This window comes from Equus caballus, chromosome 20 (genome assembly GCF_041296265.1).
Source record: "Equus caballus isolate H_3958 breed thoroughbred chromosome 20, TB-T2T, whole genome shotgun sequence".
NCBI classification, from domain to species: Eukaryota; Metazoa; Chordata; class Mammalia; order Perissodactyla; family Equidae; genus Equus; species Equus caballus.
The window spans coordinates 17,337,596-17,356,795 of NC_091703.1; the positions used below are offsets into that span (position 1 = coordinate 17,337,596).

General features: G+C 40.4%; 2 protein-coding genes across 13 annotated transcripts in view; one reads left to right on the plus strand and one right to left on the minus strand.

The window, feature by feature from the left end:
* ATXN1 (ataxin 1) overlaps positions 1–19,200 on the minus strand; it is a 384,336-nt gene that overhangs the window by 284,721 nt on the left and 80,415 nt on the right. For all 12 annotated transcript variants that reach the window (XM_070244939.1, XM_070244941.1, XM_070244938.1 and 9 more), the window contains one exon: positions 4,000–4,125. The gene's annotated coding sequence lies outside the window, so the exon portion shown is untranslated. The remainder of the gene's footprint in view (positions 1–3,999; positions 4,126–19,200) is intronic.
* LOC138919688 (basic salivary proline-rich protein 4-like) overlaps positions 1–19,200 on the plus strand; it is a 106,142-nt gene that overhangs the window by 6,010 nt on the left and 80,932 nt on the right. The window lies entirely within an intron of this gene.

Here is a 19,200-nt window from a genome sequence, read left to right on the forward strand (position 1 = left end):
TGTCCAGCGCATCCACACTGTATACATGACCTGCCTGCTAGTCACTTAGTAGCCTTCTGGGTCATCAGATAGGGTCACGGGATCGCAGCCCTTGTTGTTCAAGCGACCCTTATTTTACTTAATAATGGCCCCAAAGTGCAAAAATAGTGATGCTGGCAATTCAGATATGCCAAAGAGAAGGTGTAGAGAACCTTCTTTAAGTGAAAAGGTGAAAGTTCTCAACTTAAAAAGGAAAGAAAAAATAATCACATGTTAAGGTTGTTAAGATTTATGGTAAGAATGATCCTTCTATCCACGAAATTGTGAAGAAGGAAAAGAAATTTGTGCTAGTTTTGCTGTCGCACCTCAAATATGTATGTATAAGAAAAAGCATAGTATATATACAGTTTGGTACTGTGGTTTCAGGCATCCGTTGGGGGTCTTGCAATGTATCCCCCTCAGATACTGGGGGACTACCATAGTTTCTAACTAGACACACGCTCTTCTAGAACCAGTTTTTCTCTTTACCAACGATGGATGGCTACTTGTAAGGAAATATTCCATGCACCACTAAAGACCTCAAAAATGGCAATGCCAGCATCTTGCATTTTGCTAAAATCATGTGCTTTATAATTTCTTTAATTTTGTCCCTAGTTATTCCTCCATCTTAAAGCCTTTAAGAAAGGCTCAAAGACACATCAACAACTGTACATTTCTTTTCCATAGCTGATAACCCCTGCACCGGCCTCTTGCATCACAAAAGCAGCCCTCAGCCCCACCCACCCAACTGGAAGAAGCTACGCAGAAGAAAATCTAGTCAGTTCTCCATGAAGTACATCTTAAAAAGCCCCCTTTGCCCTTAACACTACTTTGGGAACCATGCTTTTTTCCCTTCCCTTAGCTGAGAATATGAGAAAAAGCCCGTTGCCAATCCACTCTGTTACACTTTTCTGCTTTCCAAACCTCCCACAGTCAAAATTAGATGGAGACCCAGAAGAAGATGCTTTCCTGTCACTGTGCTTGAATGTGCCTTTTCACACAAAGTTAATTCAGGATTGGCACAACTTCTCTAAGTAAAACCGTGACTAAGCAAGAGTCAAAATAAGTTGCAAAGGAAAGGTTTAATGCATTTGGGAGTGGTTATCTTCACAGTTAATAAATTTCCTGATTACCCCACTTGCTCTCTGAAAGGCTGGCTTGGCTCCTATGAGTTCTTCTGTTTGGTTTCCGACTTGAACTAACTGTCAGATCTTCTACCAAGGCTGGATCCATCAGCAAGGGCATTCAGGAGTTGCACCAGAAGCAACAGCCCCCTGAAAATCTCTTCTGGATCCTCCAAGGCCAGGCTTGCCCTTGCTGGAGCAAGCGGAGGAGGGAGGGAGGGGACAAGTGTCACCACCACCGTCTGTTAACATCAGATTCAAATCCTCAATCTGCTGCTGCCACTGTGGGTGCTTTGATGTGTCCACTGCAGCTTAACTTTATCCCTTTCAGCAATGGGACCCCTCTCCTGCCGCCAAAATTGACAACCTGTGAGCCCTAACAGCTGAAAGAAATGCCATTCAAAATAAACTGCCAAGGGCAGCAGGTGTGGCGTTGGGGGCCAAGGATAAGCTTCTAGGTTACCGCAGTTCTGCTCCCATCCTCAGATCTTTCTCGCATCCTGTTGCTCTAGTCCAGCTCCCCACAGCTGATGTTCCTGCTATTCCAGACTCAGTCAGGGGCCACTGCCACTACTAGGGACACGCAAGTCAGTGGTTGAAGAGAAACAGACATAAAAAGAGAGTTTCCCTCTGACCTAGGGAAACACTTTACACATTTAGACAAAACGCGGTTTCTAAAGGGTTCAGAGAACATGCTGACTTCACATCCCGAAAAGGCTAGGCAACTGACGAGTGAACGCAACCATCATAGTTTGATGGTGCTGAGATCAAGCAGCAAATATTTGCTAGGTGCGTACAATGTGCTCAGACCTAGACCCTATGTAGTACTTGAGGAGGCAAAGAGGAGGATGAAAAAGCAGACTCAAACTCCAGTGGGCAAAAGAGTTACCCTTGGTGAGTTTCTTGGGTTCAAAATCCCCAGAAATTCTGACTCATCGAGCTGGGTGTTGCTGAATCTGCAACTTTCATACACACGTCCAGGTGATTCTGATGCAGGACGGCCTGGGGCTAGAGTACCTTTAAGAAATGCTGGGCTATGATCTGATTCCTGCTCTCAAGCAGTTTGCAACCCAGATGAGATGATAGTAAACACCCACAAGCAATGCATAGTCATAGATTTTTTATGATATAGGCTCTAAATGCTAAGGAGTTCATCAAGAGGGACCACTCAGTGAAGTCCTGAACATTCAGGAAAGACTGTGCAAACGTGAGCTGGGCTTAGAGGTCAGGCAGGACTTGGATAGAAAGAGACAGCCCCATGCAACTGTTTTAACCAAATCTCCTGAGTCAGTGTGACAAGTTGGCCATAGCATACAGCATAAATGAAGATGAAGACATGAGCTAGAAGCCTGTCACCAAACAGGTAAAGAGGCTTTACATGTTGATTGCAGGGAGGAGACTGTCACCAAGAGAAACATAAAACCGGCATTTCCAGATATACTATGTTTGCATTTTCATTCTGCCGCATTCATGTGGTTTCCTGCACTTCATAATTTAACATTTGTAAGAGAAAAAAACGCTGTTATGAAACCCAAATAATGCACCACTCTGAGGCAGACAGCCAGCTGCTCACAAGAGTGACATCTGAGAATTATTTAAAGTGTCATTCACAGCTCTGCTTCAGAAAAGGGATGTTTAGTAAAAAAGAAAAATAATAAATTCTGTTCAACGTAAAACAAGGTTTGGGGCTCCACAGGATTAAAGGACTGGCAGATAACCCAGAACACAGTGACAGCAAACACAGAGAAGGAAACCATTAGATCCCTGACAGAAAAATAAAGGATAATAATTCAAAATAAGCCTATCTCGTTTACTCAAATATTATATTCATATAACACTGTACCACGTCTTCTTTAATGCTGGAAGGGAATAAATTCTTAACAGCAGACATCACAAGGCCTACTTGATCAAAGGGCTGGTTCATAAGATCAGTTTCAGTAGGGAGAAGGGACCCCTAGGTGCCTGGCCCGTCCTCCACGCTGGCTGGTCCAGTGAGCACCCCTTGCAAAGGATGACGTGCCAGGGGCACACCATAAATTCAGCCAGCAAGAATCAGAGGGCATCATTGTTTAATTAATTTCACTGGAGTGAAGTGTGGAATTTTAAATTTGCAAGAGACCTTGGGGATCATCGAGGCATGTACTCGAGTTTTTACGGGTGACTCATTTCGAGAGGAGAAGTTGTCCGAGGTCACCAAGATAGGAGGGCAGAACGGGGCTTCCATTTGAGGACTCTGTTTCCAAGAAATACAACGAAGTAGGTTGATAAAACTTCTTTGGAAGTTCACATTATTTTGCTGTACAGTTTGGAATTTATTCATTATTTATTTATAGTTTGGAGCATTTGAATTCCACCCCCACACCAAGACTGCCCTCCAGGGCACCATGTTTAGTTAAAAGGTACTCGAGTACTAAACATTGTTGAACTCGCCTCACCTTGCCCAGTCTAATAGTTCACGATAGGGTAACAAACTTGCCATCAGATTGAAGCTACTATCTCTTGTATGATTAATCCCCTATGCTCTCAGCTAAAATGGAATATCTGGAAGATGGAATTTGTTTGTTGTTTGTGTGTTTAATGCTTTGGGTATTTTCCTTTTTTCCTTTTTTGGTCTTTTCTAACCACAAATGCATTCTACTCCAATCTTACTATTCTGCAAATTTCAGAAACAAACACACTAAGTAAACTTAGTTGCTCTCGTGGCCCTCTATCCCTAGAACGACATTTTCTCAAACATCCTGTTGCTTGGGTTGTCGCGAAATAGCCGTGCACTTGTACAAGATGTCCTGGGACACCAAATCAATGACGACTGACGAAATTTAAAGCTAACGAATGATAAATCCTTCAGATGACTTACCCCAAACCATCCGTGTTTCAAGACCATTTGTGCAGGCTGAAGTCCACTCTTTCTCTCTTGTTCATGACCTGTAGCAGCACTACTTCTGAGGCCTCAAAATCAACTCTTTCATTTTGCTCCAGTATCCTGCAATAAAACAAAACAAAACAGCAAGTCAGAATGAAAATGCCACTTCAAGCACTTAGGCGATATTCAGGGGGAAATCCCTGGCCTTTTTCAGATGTATATTTTATAACCTCAAACAAGCATGTCAATTACCAGAACGAAGCTATCGCACAACTGATCTCCACATGGTGCCCTACAACACTGGAGGTGGGGGCAGAGGAACAGAGACACAGCAAAGCACCTGCTGGGGTAGCTTCTGCATCTCGAACATTATGATATCCACCAGTGGGAACGCCACTTGCAAAATTTCAAGGTTACTAATCGAAATAAGTAAAGAAGGATTCATTACGTTTAAATAATTAAAGGACATCCCTGTGCAGGGAGCGAGGGCAGAAAATGGAGAAAATTTTGTTTCAAGCTAAAATTCATCTGATTCTGTCCATGAAAGACTCAGATGGACTGAGCTAATATTAATATTTTTAAATAAAGAGCTATTAGGATTGAACAAAAAAGATAAAGTGTGAGAGAGGAAATGTTCCATTTTGCACTACAAATAGGTAATTTGACGGGTTTTCGTTCTGACTCTTGATAAATCTTGGTAAATCCCTTCTCCACCCAAGTTGGAAAGTAGCATTTACTTTACACACTGAAAATGAAATGAATGGTTAAAATATGCATGCCTCTTTACCCCCACTCAGAGCAGCTGATGAAGCCTACACATTAGAAGGGCATGTGACAAGGTCGATCTGAAAAGTTCTCTTCTGCCTTGGGAGCTTATAAGGCTCACTTGTCACAGGGTGTTGTTCGAGCTGCTTCTGATGCTTAGTCAAATCCACACACAACCATGTGAGAGCCTGGAGACGGTCTTCAAAACATGTCTGCATCCTTTTTCATCCTTTTATGAGCTCTTCCTCATCTATTTTGAAAGTTCATTGGAAGGGGGTCACCCAGTTCTCTAACTAGGGTGACTGCATCCTACTCGTAACTCTAAACACTCTGAATCTCTGAAGGTCTTGAGGCGATCACCAAAGATCTCATCACCACAGGAGCCGGTTGTAAGAAAGAGGATATACTTTTATGCCTCACTAGGTTGCTGTGTGAATAATCAATTCCTTGAAAGCCTTCTGAAGCTATTACTTTACAGAATACTCAACGTTTTTTAAAAGGACTTTTTGGGGGTTGTGTGTATCTGTGGTTAAATTCACGTAGGCACTTAAAACTTCTGAGGAGGAGGAGAGGGCTGCTCTTGGTTAATGTTTAAACGAGCGAGTTGAGTTGAATTAAGGCCATTATATTTTCAGTCTGGCTGGAAGAGTGACTGCCTGAAAATGGCAGTCTTCTTTATTTTCTTGATGCTATCAATACCCACCGAAAGTGGGGTTGTAACGATTTTATTAGTTTTCCGTGCAGTTTTCATGAAATGTAACTCAGCTCCCACTCAAATATGCAACAGTAACATATTGATACAAATCAACATAAGCCAGGAAGTTCAAAGCATGACAAACTGTCTTTAGCTTATCATTTTGGTAAAAACAGAATTTGGAGAGAGGAGGATTTAAGCTAGCTCATTGGAGTTATTGGCTGGTATCAATCTTCTTTTACTAAAAATAAATTGCTGCATTTCTCTTATTTGTTCCCAGCTTTGTATCTTGGTATTTTAGAACAGGAAGAGTCTTTGTCATCTAGTTCAAAATTCTCCTGCAAATGAAACTGCTGGTCCAGAGAGGTTAATGGACCTCTTAATGTCACACAGCAAGTTAATTTGTGCCTTGACTAGACTCTGGGTTTAATCACTCATGCCCATTGACTTTTAAAGGATATAATAATGTCACTGAATGTAACGTAATCTGGTGTTGGTTCAAAAAGTTTACCACAAGCACAATACTTCTTACAGTATTCTTTCTCTTTTTCTGTTTTGTTTTTGCCCTAAAGAAACAAATTCATTTCTAGATTATATTCTTGTCACCAAGTACAGCAAAATCATCTGGGAGAGGCAGAATGGCTCCATTATTAGCTCAAGGCCCTTCACTGGCTGCCAAAGCCAGGTGTCCAGAGGAGCAAGGCTTATACTATTTGTACGGGAGGGGGAAAAAAAGACTTATGCAAGTGACAAGATTTTCCATCCTTATCTCTGTAGATGTGAAGGAATTGGAAGCGATTTATTTTGTGATTTATGGCCGACGCTCCATTACACACAAGTGCAACAAGTCTGGGACAAATATTAGCTAGAAAACTACTGAAAATTCTCCACATCTCCTTTTAAGCAAAAATTACAGCATGCTTCCTTCCTTGAGCCAACTTTTCAGTAGCGCTGCTAATAACCAACAAAACACACTGGCTTGAGTTTAATTTCTTTTGCCTACCCATTCTCGTTCGCCAGTTGAAATTATAAATAGAGATAAGATGAAAAGTCCAGAAAGGAGAAAAGAACACCAGGGGCCTAGAGCATCCACAGACATGTCTGAACACTGAAAGTCAGCTATATAAACAAGGATTTCACTCCACCGGATAGCCTTAAAGGGTTTTAAAATTTGATAAGCATTTCTGTGATAATTTTCTGAACAGCTATAAGCAGCAGCAGCAAAGCATATTATGTCAACATAAGTCAGAAACAGGGGCCTAAAAGTCATGAGTGTTTTTTTTTTACTCTTAGTTTTGCAGCTAAGTGGATCTTTTAAATGTAAGTCACAATCTCCTAAATAGAATTAGTTCCTTATATATCAAATAAAGGGGACATGAGTGCGTGTTCTCCATAATTAATTCCCAATTATAATTTGTTGTTTTTATGTGTATTTGGGTATACCACATCAAATAAAATCTCTACAACACTGTATCTTATATGATCTATTAGGTACATCTTTATTCTAAAATTCAATAGACACACTGCATAGGAAGAGACTAAGAGGTTCATGCTGGAATATCACTTCAGTGGGGAATGGGTGTTCTATTCAATAAACAGAGCTGGGAAAATTGGCTCTTCATTTAGAAAGAGTCGGATTCCTGTTTTACACCATCCAGGGAATAAATTCTAAATAAATTAAATAATGAAACATATAAATATGTGTTTACACAGACATACATACATACAGTATTTATTATACACCTTTGCATCATTTTATACAATAAAATACAGAAAAATAATTTTCTAATCACGAAAGGCCATGTAGGCCATTGTAAAGACTTTGGCTTTCCACTCCAAGTAAAATGGGAAGACACCCGAGAAGTCTGAATGGAGTAGTATAATGAGCTGCCTTACGTTTTAAGGGATCATTCCGTCTGTTGTGTGAAGAATAGACCATAAGGGGACAAAGGTGAAAACAGAGAGCCCAGTTAGGCTACTGCAAAAATTCAAGCGAGACAGCCAACACATGGACTAAGGAGGTGACACTGGGGGAGGAGGTAGTGAGAACTGGTGAGATTCTGGGTATATTCTGAAGGTCAAGTTGACAAGTGGTATAAGAGAAAGAAGAGAGTTAAGAAAGATCCCTCCAAGTTTTTGACTTGATCATCTCTAAGCATGGAGTTGCCATTCACCAAGATGGAAAAGACCGGGAGAGAAGCGGGTGTCACGGAGCTCCACATTTCCATGTTAAGTTCAAGATGCCTATTAGACATCCTAGTGTGATATCAAGTAGACAGTTTGACATATAACTTTGGAACTCACGGACATGTGGGTAAAATATCAGTTAAAGCACAAGTTACTGTCATAGGCAGCCTCTAAGATGGTCCCCAGTGATCCCACCCCTTTGTATTCATGCCCTTGTATAGTCCTCTCCCCTTGAGTGTAGACTAGATTTAGCAACTCACTTCTAGCAGAGTGCAGAAAAGGTAACGGGATGTCATTTCCAAGACTAGGTTATAAAAAGCCTGTAGCTTCCATCTTGGGTGCTCTCTTGCCTTCCCTCCTGGCTCACTCACTCTGTGGGGAGCCGACTGCCAGGTTGTGGGGCCATCCTGTGGAGGCGCCCATGTGGCCTTGGAAGCAGATCCCAACCACGCTCCTCTCCATCCTTCTGATGAGACTGCAGGCTAGGCTAATGGATTGACTGCAGTCTTATGAAAGGCCTTGGGCCAGAGACACTCATCAAAGATGTGCCCTGATTCCTACTCACAGAAACTATGAGATTATAAACAGTTGCTGTTTTAAGCTACCAAATGTGGGGTAATTTGTTACACATCGATAAATAACTAATACAGTTATGATGTGCAAGGCACTATTCTAGGAATTTCATCTGACTTTTTACAGTTGGAGAAACTGAGTCACAAAGAAGTTACATCACTTGCCCAACACCATACATATGTGGTGGAAGTGAGACTCAAACTCAGGTCATCTGACTCAGAGCTTAGGCTCTTAATGACCGCATGACATTGCCCTTCTAGAATAACCTTTTCTCCTACTTCAGATGTGCATACCTGAAGTTTGACTTTCCACCGCAGAAAGTACTAACATCACAGAGTTTATAGAAACAATGGCCCACATGCATCTTCACCAAACTTCTTAACCTGCCACACGGCTTACAGTTCCTCTATTTGTGATATCCCAAATACACTACAATCTATACTCAACTGTCAAAGAAGATGGAATGGTGGCCTCTTACTGTTTGAAGAGTAACCTCAGTCTGGTTCTTTAATTTCAGTCTGGTTAATCTGGCTGATTTAACTATGAGAGAATTTCCAGCCCAGTGTGCAAATGCTCTAATATATATTCCCATAGACTGAAGGTCTTTTTTGCACATGTCAAGATTTCTCCCTAAAACTACCCAGTAGTGAAAAAACAACAAGATTCTGAGTAAGATAGCCACAGTAATTTCTCCTTGAATTTTTTAAATAATGAGGGAAAATCAATTTTCAGTTGGCAATAGAAAGTCACTCAGAATTCAGACAATGTTAAGTTTTTAAGTAGAGACTGGCAAGACCAAAATACGAAAAATAAAAGCTCTTGAACTCTATAAAATACAATGACTATCGTCCTGTTAATTATTAGTAACAATTTAAGACTTTCCCATTCTTTCCCTGACACAGACACGTGAAATACCGAAAGTGGAAGAAACGATCTCTGCACTTCTGTCTTAATACAAATTTAGATTGGCACTGTTGTCGGCAAGGAGCTGTTGCTGGTTATTGTACCCTTCTTATTTTTTAGGAGGAGAATGCCCATCAAGTGGCAGCCAGGGACATGTTCTTTATCCAAGCTGTGGAATACGTTTCTTTTATTTTAACTGTTAGGACCGTGCCCACAACCAATGGAAACCAAAGAACTGGAAACAAAGAATCATAAAAAAAAAAACAAAAACCACACTGCCATTTATAAATCTTTCTGTTTCAAAAAGCGACTGAGTTTTATAAAGGCATATGATGCATCACCAAAGGTATTTTTTGCAATTTAAAAATACCAAGCAGTAGTAATAGCTCCACAGTTAGGCTGCTGGGACCTACCCTGCAATTTGCACAATTTGTGTGGTGATGAGATTAGTTTGTCTTATGACATAAGGAGTGGATGCTACTCCTTAACACACAAAAATGTCTAAAACGGAGTTTTAAAAACCTATGAGTTTGGAAATATATGTAAAAACAGCTTGGAAGATTATAAGCAAAATAGGATAATATGATGAAGGATGAGTAGCTTTCTTTGTAAAAACAGAGTCAGTCAGATTAGCTGGTAAACTTTCATGGGCCTTCCTCTAAATAAGGTAGGGATTTGAAGGAAAGTACCTGATAAATCTTGCTTTTTACTTTTGAAAAACGGGGAGAGGGCACATATATCATATATTAGCCTGTGTGTTCAGTGGGATGCTGTGGAACATGATATTATGCTAAAAAGAAAAGGAGAATTTTGAAAGGTTGGAATAAATTCAAGGAACACTTTTGAGGGACTTTGGTGTATTAATATGTAGGGTAAAGCTCTAAGAGGGGAGAAAGCATGCATCTTGGCCCAAAATATATTTGACCACAGAACACTTTTTCCAGAAGAAATAAGCAACTAGTAGACATGCGTTGACCAGAACGCGCCCTAGGAAACAAGACACTAGGCCATGGGTTCTCCAACTCTTTGGTCTCAAGTCCTCTTTACACTCCTAAAATGTATCGAGAACCCGAAAGAGCTTTTTTTTTTTTTTTAAAGATTTTATTTTTTTTTTCCTTTTTCTCCCCAAAGCCCCCCAGTACATAGTTGTACATTCTTCGTGGTGGGTCCTTCTAGTTGTGGCATGTGGGACGCTGCCTCAGCGTGGTTTGATGAGCAGTGCCATGTCCGCACCCAGGATTCGAACCAACGAAACACTGGGCCGCCTGCAGCGGAGCGCACGGACTTAACCACTCGGCCATGGGGCCAGCCCCCCAAAGAGCTTTTAATTAAATAGATTACATTTAAGAATATTTACTGTATTAGAAATTAAAACAGAGAATTTAAAAATATGTATTAATTCATTTAATACAAATAATATACCCATTGCATTTACATAAAATAACGTATCTTTATGAAAAAATAACTATGTTTCAGAACAAAAAAGTTAATGAGAAGAGTGACACTGATTTAAATTTTTGCAAATCTCTTTAACGTCTGGTTTAATAAAAACAGCTAAATTTTCAGCTGTGCCTCTGAATTCAATTTGCTGTGACATGTCCCTTGATTGAAGTATAGGGGAAAATCTGGCCTGCGTTTCCAGTTAACATGGAAATTCCTCTTTCAGGGTAGCCCAAAACTTGACAAGTGGTAGTTTCTTAAAGGATAGTGGCAATCTGGAATCCGAAACATATCAATGAACTCTTTTTAGTCTTTTACATTAAAATCCATTGGTTTATCTTGCCCTTTGGAGGGATCTTTTACCATGCATGATTTGGTAACACCTTGCACTGGCCATCTGGAAAATAACATTAGTTCACTGAGTAATGCAGACCTCCCGAATGTCAACATAGTTCAGTATACAACATCACCATACATCATGTAGCCTCTGAAAGACTCCACCATACACTTGTGAGAGAATGGTAATAAAATAGGTAAAAAATGTTTTAGTACAAATACAAAAATGGTTTTGACTAGCAGAGCCCACCCTCGCCAGCCCAAAAAGGTCTTGGGGGTTCTCAAAGTGACAACTGCTGATGAGCAGATCTTCTAAGCTCCACAGCTCCCGCCCTGAAGTAAAAGCACAGAGCTGAGTTTCCTTCTTACCCCTGACTTCTGCCAGTCTAACCAGCTCTAGCTCTCTAGGGACCACTGGGTTCAACCTAACAAGGGCTGTTCACCCAGGCTGGTGACGGCCACGACATGCACCATGAAGGGACAGCAGGAAAGGGCTAGCTGGGAAGAAAACATGTGTTTCCTTGGATTCTACCAAGTAAGAATCTGTGAAAGGTGCACATTTTAGACTTCTTAAGCAAACACTTTCTTCCAACCCAAGTTTAAATAATCTAGTAAGGATCTGTTTAACCGGAGACAATAAACTTTTTAAGTAGTCTAAAAGAGATTCAGAAAGCCTGTTTCATGAAATCAGTTAACGAAGTATATAGTTATAAACCATTATCTATTAAAAAGTGAAAAGAATCACTAAACAACACTGGTGACCTTTAGGCGTTAATGTACACATGCAATAGGAATAATAGCCAATATGTGAGTGTTAAGCCCTCAAATGACATTATCTCCTTTTAGCCTTCGAACCACCCTAGGTGGTAGACACTTTCCTTATCCTATTTTAAACAGACGAAGAAATGGAGATGGCTGGGGGTAAATAACATGCTCAAAGGGCTAAATAACTAAGTGACAGATTCAGGACTCAACTTCTATCTGTCTGACACCTAAGATTCTCTCTCCACTCCTCACTATGTTATCTCATTTCCAATTACCAGTTTACTGAACTTGAGCAATCCAGATTCTTCCTCTGGCAGTTATTCCAAAAATCATGAAATAACCTCTTCACTTTCTAGTTTCACAGTGAGTGGGCGCTCGATGAATCAGTTCAGAGCCCACTCTAATAAATGTACAGAGCAGGAACATTTCTTTTGCCTCCTAAAGCAGACTGGTTATCCTGTGGAAAAAGAGAAGTCTCACTCAAAAGCCACATATGCTGGATGCTGTGAAGTCCAATCTTTGGATTCTTAAAAGGTCATGAGAATGGAGCACTGGCAATGATGTTCTATAAACAAAGTCCACGGTACCCTGAGCCCATATTCCCTCTTAATTCCTCTGAAAGCAACCTTTATGAAACCAGGGCAATGAAAATGCGGGTCATGTCTGAGGCACCAAAGTAAGGCAAAGAGGTAGTATTATCCTTTTTAAGTGCTTTCTAAACCCTTAGCTCCCTCAGCTCACTATACACCTCTGCCCATTATTTCTCTCACCTCAACTGCTTTCCGTCTGCCAGCCCAGAATCATTAAAAACATATTGAATACCTTTCTAGGTTAGTCATCATCATTTTCCAACACCCAGCTCAAGACATCTGTCCTTCCAGAACTAGTCCAGCTCTCCCTTTCCTCCAAGCACCTCTGATTAGGACCCCCATTAACATGGGCCTACTTGTGCACTCCCTGAAAATGGGTAATGCTGCTTCATTTGCGTGAGTCTCGTCTTTCACAACTATTATTAGATGGCAAGTGTTCTCAGGACCTTCTGGAGAATCTCTCACAGCACTTGCCACAGTGCCGAACACGAAGTACCATGCTTGCTCCCATTTTTCTTGACTGGGTGGAGACTAAAGAACACAGGCACGTATTTTTATGTCAATCTTCTTTTAAACATCTTTCCCTTCAGTCCTAAGATTAAACAAAATTAGCAATGTAATTCAATCAGAAGTTTTATATGCTTTTAAAGAGAACAGGAATCTACAGTGCAATCAATGGTGTTCACTGAGAAGCTCAATGCTAGTTTATTTGTGATGCTCTCAGAGTAGAGAGAATTCAGGTTCATCCTCATGGGAATTGATTTTAGAAGAAAGCAGAATAGTAAACGAACTCCTGGCAAAAAAATATGGGTTTGGAGTACACCTAGAAATCCATTGATATATCTTGCCTTTTCTAAATGCTCAGCTATTCCTAATGACATCCATTACCTATAGTCCCATGTCCCACCGAAGTGTTCTGTACATCTCCGTTTTCACTACAAATGCCACACACTGGCAAGAAGCTTTTTAATGAATACTAAAAAGTCTGTGGACCACAGACTACAGGATACAGAAGAATCCAGCTCGTTCTCTGGGCATCACAACTACTCTTGAAAAATTGTGCTACATACTTTGTATAAAATGGTACAATCTAATATCAAGCAATAATAACAATAATTGTTGTATACTATGTCAAACTCATGAGGCATTTCATTCTCTTCCAAAACTCCCCTTTCTCTCAGACCAACCAAATAAATTGCAGGCTTGTGTATTTGCAAGCGACATGGTTAGGAGCGGACCTGTTTTTTTTCTTTACCACACCAAACATCTGTACAGAAGTTAAGAAACGAAAGCCACTGTAATAGCTCAGATCTAATTACTGTGACAGACCATCTAACTTAAATATTGGATTCCCATTTGTAAGCTTCATCATTAGATTTGCAGAACCATGCAAATTTTGGCCTTCCTCTGAAACTTAAGAGCCTGATCTTAACCTTCTTTGCATATATCATTCTGGTGGAAATTTTCAACAACCACAAAGGTGGGGAAAAGGGTGTGTCACATATTGACTTCTTAGTCATATTTCCTGATGTTGCCATTTTAGTATATTTAAAATATTAACTTATGGCAACATTTAAGTAATTATAGTTTATGAAGCACTGTTCTCTTTTTCTATCTTGGTAGAACCTTTCAGTTTACGGGACCACAAAAGAAAAGTTCTCTGAATCACCGTCCTCACTTACTGAAGGGGTGATGTTCTTATTTAGTGAAAATCAAACTTCTCCCATTGTTCTCAAAATCTGAAGTGAGCAATCTTAGGCTGGCAAAATTTTTACAACTGCCTTTCATATTATACACTAAGACAGCTAGAGACTAACACCTCCCTTTTGCCTCCCTCCACATTCACCACGTTCATGGTGTCCATACCAGCCTGTTCTCACTCGGAGCACCTGACGCGCGAGACTACCCATGTGAAGCTGAAGGTGCCACTAGCTACAACCCCCAACCAAGAAGAGGTAAGCTAAAGGATCATCAAGGAAAGCAAAGAGGGAATGTTGGCTGGTAAGAGAGACTCTGAGGTCTCATTGCTTCTATAGATCCACTAAGCCTGTTCCTGGTACCCTGACATCACCAAGTTGTCCAAACTGGAAACATCAGAGCCCACACCTCTGCCTTCCCCTTTATTCCTCCAGTGAGCTGGCACCAAATCCTATCAATTCTTCTTCCTGGTAATACTACGTGAATCCTTCCCTTCCACGCCCCCCTCCAGCACTACTGCCTCTGCTCTTGCCCACCTCTCTTGCCCTCCCATCTAGATTTCCAACTGTTCTCATGGTTTTCGAACCGACTTTCCAAATTGTCACTAAAGCTGCCTTAGAAAACACAGATCTCATGACTGTATTCCCTGAACTGAAAACCATGGAAAACTGTGGTACACTCTTCAAACTATCACTGAACAGGAAGGGGCAATGCGAAAAATATATCAATAAACTACACTTTGAGATCCCCACTACCCTTTCCCTTTCGCTGTAAATGGGCAAGAAAGAAGAGAGCTGGAGAAAATTGATGTGGAAAATACGCAAAGGGCAAAGAACCAACAATTCATTCATAGATTTCTTTCTGGGCTTACTTGGCTCATCTGTATTTTGGGTCAGTTTTTTTAAAAATTCAATTTGACTTTTAATCATTAAAAATAATCCTAGAAGCACGTCCTGCTATGCATTGCCAAGTTGCATTGATGCATTTCATTACTGCTTGAAAGGCCACATATTAAAAACACTACTAGAAGTCAAACTGAAGAAAATAAAATGATTTGAGATATTTTTTAAAGCAGTTGCTAAAACAGAAACAAATGTTATTTTTAATTTCTGGCTCACTGTAAACTGACAAGATATGAATATGAATTTTACCAAGTAATGTATAATGGCTTTCGCTCATCACCAACACAGGCCAACAACTCAATTTTTACTTCACTTGGACATGACATGTGGAACATATCATCTAGATTAGAAACCATCCTCATTAACATAGATTTGCTCTAGCTAATTTTTGATATAATATCCTCAACATAAAAAACATATAAAGCTTAGTAAATAACTATCCTGAAATTTGGTTTTACAAAAGTCATTGCAAAGTTTTGAATTTCTAAACAAGTCAGAACAATATCTGAAAAATTGTAAGATGATGCCGTAATTGTCTCAATGTTAGTCTATTCACGAACACACTTATTAAATACGAGTTTTGGAAAGAAATTCTGCCAGGTGCTTGTCTGGAGTAAGAGGGATCTGGTATGGATCACACCCTCAGGAAGTTTACAGTCCTTCTGAGAAGGGAACACGTACACCAACGGTACAACCTCTTGGCAATAAAATATGAGAATAAGAGAAGAGCCATGGAACTTCAGACGAGGAAACCACTTTATGCAGAAGAGGATATCAGGGAACACTCCATAAAGAAAGTGGGCCTTAAGGACTAGACGGATGGGAATTCTGAACTCTAAGTTCCTATTCCTAAACTAAAAGTTCCAGGAAAAGCTCAAACTAATCAATTTGTTTCTAGAGTTAGCATTTATTGAGCAACTACTATGTGTTAAGAAACTAATGAATGTTATCTCTAAGCTTCCAAACAAGTCTGTGATGACACCCTAGTTATAACTGATTTAAAAAGGACTCAGAGAGTCACTGACATTCCCAAGAGTCATTACTTCTTGCTGAATATTAGTAAGCCCAAACCGTATTTATATCAACATAACAATCACACAGAGAAGATGACAGTCTTAACTAGAACAATCAAGAGTCAAAATCATTATATATCTTGAATATAAATATGACAATATAAGAAGGATTAGGATATGCCAAAAACAGATCACATTCATTCAAATACAACTGAAATGACAAGAATGTCAAGAACTCAATATATTCATTTATTTTGTCCTCTAACATCAGTATTACGGCAATGGTTTCACTTACACTAAATTAATAAAATATATATTTGTTTTAAAAGTTATTCATGTTTCGTTTTTCCAAGTGTGATCCGAGAATGCTCATTATAAATATAACCCTTGGCCCCGCCCCTGACCCACTTAATCAGGCTCTTAGGGCCCAGGAATCTGAATTTTCATCAAGCTCTCCCCTCCTGAGCAAGTGAGTACTAAATTGCACATTCAAGCTTTCCAACTCCTTGTCTGGAGTTTGCGCCCCTACCTTTTTCTCTCTTATTGCAATGTCTTTGCCAATTTAAACAATTACTTTTCAATATCCTCCAAATATTTTCTGTGTGACACTACCTTGACTAAAAGAAAAACTGCTTCTAAAACACGGAAATTATACCACTGAAAAGAGAATTATTTCAAACCATTTTTATAACCTTTCTTTTTCTACAGTTAAATGTTTCTCTACTTTTAGCTCCAGTCACTGGTGCTGGTAATGGCACCGGGGTCTGTGGTAGGCAGAATAATGCCTCCCCCGCACCCCCACCAAAAATGTCCACAAGAGAGTCAAGGGGGACGCGACTGCAGCAGAAAGATTCAGGGAGATGCAGTGTTGCTGGTTTTGAAGACGGAGGAAGGGAGCCACAAGCCAAGGAAAATAAGCGGCCTCTGGGAACTGGAAAGGGCAATGATATGGATTCTCCCCTGAAGCCCCCACAAGGAACGCAGCCATGCTGACACCTTAATTTCAGCCTGGTGAGACCTGTGTTGGACTTCTGACCCACAGAACTGGAAGATAATAAATTTGTGTTGTTCTAAGCCACCAAGTTTGTGGTAATTTGTTACAGTAGCAATAGAAAATTGATACAGGTTCTTTGAAGCAAAGAAAAGAAACACTACAGTTACCCCTGTCACAAAGACCACAGCCCAGCAGCCCAGGTAGTTTCAGTCTTCCCAAATACATAAAGATGGAATCCCAAATATTCCTTTAAGTACAAATGAGATATGGCCCAAAGAGCTTCAAACAATGCTGCCATTTCTTTTATCCATCTCTCTCCTTATCCTGCTCTTCCCACTCAGATCTACAGCTTATCTTCTCACCTTCCACCCAGACAGACTGGTTTATCACCTTGGAACTATGAAAAAATAGAGGATCTAAGTCAGGGTTTCTCAACGCCAGCACTAGGGATATTTGGGGCCAGCTAATTCTTTTGTTGTGAAGACTGTTCTATGCATTATAAAATACTTAGCAGCATCCCGGGACTCCACCCACCAGACGCCAGGAGAACTTCTCCCCTTTCCCAGTCATGACAACCAAAAACATACCCAGACATGGCCAAATGTCCTCTGGGGGGCAAAATGGACCCCAGCTGAGATTCGCTGGTCTAAGACATATGTCGGTTTACCCAGCGCTCTGCTGCTCTTTCCATCAGTTCCTCCCATAGAGGGAGAAGCCTCAACATGTGTGTATATACTTTCACATTGCCCTGGGTCTCATTCAAACTAGTTTCCCATGAATTCAGTCTCTGGCATTTTTAAACAGCTCTAAGTCAAAACTCAACCACAGGCTTTTTAATGGCCCCAATGCACTTATTCCCAGCCACAGGCAACGGAAATATGGCTGTTCCACAATGACCCACAACCCAACCCTGCCAATGAGCTCACAATCCATCCTGCAGCTCTAAAGGCAAAACAGGCCAAAGCTTGCTATCTGACTATTACAAAGAACTTTCTAAAGCTCTCTGCAAACTTACTACCTAGACATCATTAATAAAAAGCATTTCAGTCAGAAGATTTAGCATAGCGTAGACCAAATATGTAGATGACTGACTGAAAGCCTGACTCTGATGACACAACAGATGTTTTAGAATGAGATCCCGGGAAATAGCCACCGTCCTGGAGCAAGAAATCAGTCCATCAGAGAAAGAGATAACATCCTCGCAAGTTCTCTCTAAGAAATGACTGAAACAAAGATGTTAAAAGGTCCTGTTTTATGTAGTTCGGAATTCTGCTCAGACTTTCAAGTTCAACTTCAAAATAACAAAGTAGTAAATGGGAAACATATCTCCTGTTCATACTGAAATCTTAAACAAAATTGTAGTTTCCAAGATGGGATGTTAAATTCACCGTCAGTCTAATCAAAAGCTACAGCCAAACGAAGCCCTGTGAAGTCTAGATGGAGGTGGCCGTCTCAAGATGCAGAGATTAATGACTTTACAGAACGTTCTTCCAGGAATGTTAGCATACACATCCCTGGTAACTACAAGCAACCAATGGCTTTTTAACAGATCAACTTAACTGCAACCTTCATAGACTAATCCTCCATCAACTACTCCTATATTAATTCTAAGACTTTCAAATTTCATGTTTTTCTCTCAGAAGCCTTTCTCCAAGTGCACAATATTCTTATCAAGTCGGAAAATAATACCACATTACTCCGAAGATCTAAGGGCCACGGTCCTACTCAATATCACACCCGTTATGGAGTCTACCCCCTTTCCTTCTTTTACATATTTTTACCATTAAATTAAGATGGAAGGAATTTTTATGTAATGATACTGGCCTTTGTGGCACTCAACTCTGGTAGCCATAGACACATATTTTCTCTTTTCCCTTTTGGGAAGGTATTACACATTTTTGACTTGTTTTGAACATTTGAAATGCAAGCACTCATGACAAGCAGCACACATGATGGGGGAAGGGGCAGGGACAGAGTTTTCAAGGAGAGGCAGAGATGCATCTTATATGCTATTTAAAATTGGGGTGCAAGGCACCACCAGGGAAGAAGATGAGGGGGTGGAAGTGGGAGAAAAGAAACTTGGACGTCATTATGCATTGTCTCCAAGACACAAAAATACCAAATTCCGAAGTGTCGCATTATGAATGAAAACATCAAGACAGGTAACAGCATGGAGCCTGTGTCTCCAACTCGGCTACCCTCATCAGGCTAGTAATGACACCACCACAGCAGTACTAAAGTAGCAAGTGTGGGTGAGTTGGCAATCTGGTGAAAATAGAGACAAGCTAAGATTTCTACTAGATTATTTCCTAACCTACACTCACTGCTTTTATAC